The 3,159-nt window shown below is 38.8% G+C and overlaps 1 non-coding gene across 1 annotated transcript; it reads left to right on the forward strand.

Annotated features, from left to right (window-relative positions):
- The first annotated feature begins 270 nt into the window (after positions 1-270).
- Positions 271-377, forward strand: LOC127108613 (small nucleolar RNA R71). The gene has a single exon (XR_007796139.1). It is a non-coding gene; the product is annotated as a small nucleolar RNA R71 (small nucleolar RNA).
- Positions 378-3,159: the final 2,782 nt, after the last annotated feature.

Raw genomic sequence — 3,159 nt, forward strand, 5'->3', positions numbered from 1 at the left:
AAACTTTCAATTTTCTGGACCAGAGCATCCACTTTTGCATTAACATGATCAAGGTTACTTATCTCGTACATGCCGGTTTTCGTTTGAGGTTTTTCCACCATTGTTCGTTCGGTTCCCCACTGATAGTGGTTTTGGGCCATGCTTTCGATAAGCTGGTAAGCATCAGCATAAGGTTTGTTCATTAGTGCACCACCTGCAGCGGCGTCTATTGTTAACCTTGTGTTGTACAAGAGACCATTATAGAATGTGTGAATTACTAACCAGTCTTCTAAACCATGGTGTGGACAAAGTCTCATCATGTCTTTGTATCTTTCCCATGCTTCGAAAAGAGACTCGTTATCTTTCTGTTTAAATCCATTTATCTGGGCTCTTAACATAGCTGTTTTGCTTGGCGGAAAATATCGGGCAAGAAAAACTTTCTTCAACTCGTTCCATGTGGTGGCAGAGTTGGAAGGGAGAGACTGAAGCCATCTTCTAGCGCTATCTCTTAATGAGAAAGGAAAAAGACGAAGTCTAATTGCCTCTGAAGTGACACCATTAGCTTTAACAGTATCAGCGTATTGGACAAATACGGATAAATGAAGGTTTGGATCCTCGGTAGGATTTCCAGAGAATTGGTTCTGTTGCACTGCCTGCAACAATGAAGGTTTGAGTTCGAAGTTGTTTGCTTCGATTGCGGGCGGAGCAATACTTGAATGCGGCTCATCTTGTGATGGAGCGGCGTAATCTCTAAGAGCACGAGCTGGTTCTGCCATCTCGGGTATCGAAGGGAAAATGTTTTTGAAATCAGGAAGTTCGACAGGAGGGAGATTGTTTGCAGCACGATATTCCCGAATTCGTCGTAAGACTCGGAGATATAGTTCGATATCGTTGATTCGTAAATAGAGCGGTTCGCCTTGTGAGCGAGTGCGTGGCATACAAATCGACGATAGAAAGAAAAGAAAAGAAACCTTAGTCTCTACAGCGTAATGGAAGAGTTACGATATCGACTAAACAAAAGTCCCCGGCAACGGCGCCAAAAACTTGATCGCGACTTTATAAGTCGAAATTTGGGGTACAAACTGCAAGTGCACAGTTCTATCGCGTAGTTTTAAAAGATATCGATCCCACAGGGACTTATGAATCGATATACCGTTATCTAAGGTTACTTCGTAAAGCTAAGGTGGATAATGTTTGATTGTTTGGGGGAAAAGCTAAAACTAAAAAAATAGAATCTAAATTAAATATCAAATAAACGGATATCGGTATGTAGTTCGTCGTAATTAGGGAATCAATTCTTTGTCGGTTTCTTGGTTTTAAAATAAATCATTTCAGTTGACTTTATTGATTAAAAGTTCTATCTCAAACTCTCGCTCTGTTGAATAAACCATGATTTTATGTTAACGTAGCTGTCACTTATAATTAAGTCAAAAACCATTTTTTGAAAGCAATAAAGTCCGTAGAAACTCTTTTTAAGAAAACACTAACCGTTTAAACACCCTTATCTCAAACTCTCGCTCTGTTGATTTAGGTTATACAATTAAATTCGAATGCTTAACTCTCGTCCTCACATTCAATCTTTAAAAATACTTTTTGGAAAAGATTAGAATTTAATTAACTCTAAAAATTGCTCTCGCCCTGATCTAGAATTAATATCCAATTTACACTGTCCAGTTAAAACCTCAAACTTTCGCTCTATTGATTTTAACCTCTTTATGTCCTTTACTCTCGTATAAAAACTTTGTTATTAAACCTATAAACTGAGACCGTAAAAAGAGTGATTTTAATTTCAAATTTAATTAAACCGACTTAGTTTTGATCCCTTATTCCGCTTACTCTACATACCGATATCTAGGCGAATTAGCCAGACATGCTAAACGAACTTAAATAATTATCATGCATAAACAGACTCATCTCAAGTAAATAATATAAATAAATAATAAAACAAAGCATTAAACAATAATGAACCTGAATAATTTAAACAGTAGTCTTGAACACTCCACCACAAGCCGGTAGGATTTGTTCTTGAATTCTTCAATTAACCAACAAATTAAAACGAAAGAATAAAAAACTAGATTCTAACGTAAGGTTAGATCCGGTAAAAAAGTTACACAATAGTTTCCGGTGTGGAAACTATTATGTGAAAATTAATTAAGTGCTAGAGAGGAAAATAGAGTTGCAAGAGAAAACAATAAAAATTGCAAAAGCGGTATGTAAAAGGTATGCTTAAACTGCTGAAGAAAAGAAAATTGGAAAATGTCGAAATCTGGAAAAAGCGTGGAAACGTGGAAGTGTGGAACCTCTGCAGGGTTTGCAAAGTTGCTATTTATAATGATGCTTTCCGTAACGGTTTTCAAAGCAGTCCGCGTCAAGGAGTCTTCACGTAACGGATGCATCGCCGTGGAAATAGGATTCAGCGTGTAAACGTGGACTCTCAACGTCTCTGAAGGCAGAAATGTAGGGGGGTGGTGTGACGTCCGTCACACCATGTGTGACGCTCGTCACATAAGTGTATGCAGCGTGACGTTCGTCACAGCATCCGTGGCGGTCGTCACAGGCACGACGCCTGTGTCTTCTTTGGGCTGGGCTTGGCTTTTGCTATTTGGGCCTTTTCATTCCTTTTTGCACCTCCTTTTCTTCCTTTTTTACTTGTGCTTCAAATAAGACACCTGAGACAAATAGAAAGGAAATACCGCGTAATATCTAATAAAATGCAATAAATTGAAATAAATAATAATATAATTTAATTGAATTAAGTCCTAAAATATGATATAATTTCATGTTATCACATGTACGTCCTTATTATCATTTACGATATCGTACATTACACAAGAAAACCGAGTGAATTTTGAAGCATTATATTCCTAGTATCTTAGGCTTACCTTATTCACTCATATCGTATAAGACATGACACATCCAATCATCCAAAACGGGATCAAGAATTGATAAATCGGGGAAAATAGGGGTGTTAACACGGGCTACCCGTGTTAGGAGACACGACTTGTGTTGGGCTTAACATGCCCCACCCATACATGGGTCAGAGAGAAACACGGTCAAACCGTGTTGGCCTGCACGGCCCGTGCTGCACCCAACACATCCCATGTCAAAACCAGAGAGGGACACAGGTTACTTGTGCAGGGGTGCACGACCCATGTCCGGCCCAGAAAACATGCATTCTCC

Source organism: Lathyrus oleraceus, chromosome 7 (genome assembly GCF_024323335.1).
Source record: "Lathyrus oleraceus cultivar Zhongwan6 chromosome 7, CAAS_Psat_ZW6_1.0, whole genome shotgun sequence".
Lineage (NCBI taxonomy): Eukaryota > Viridiplantae > Streptophyta > Magnoliopsida > Fabales > Fabaceae > Lathyrus > Lathyrus oleraceus.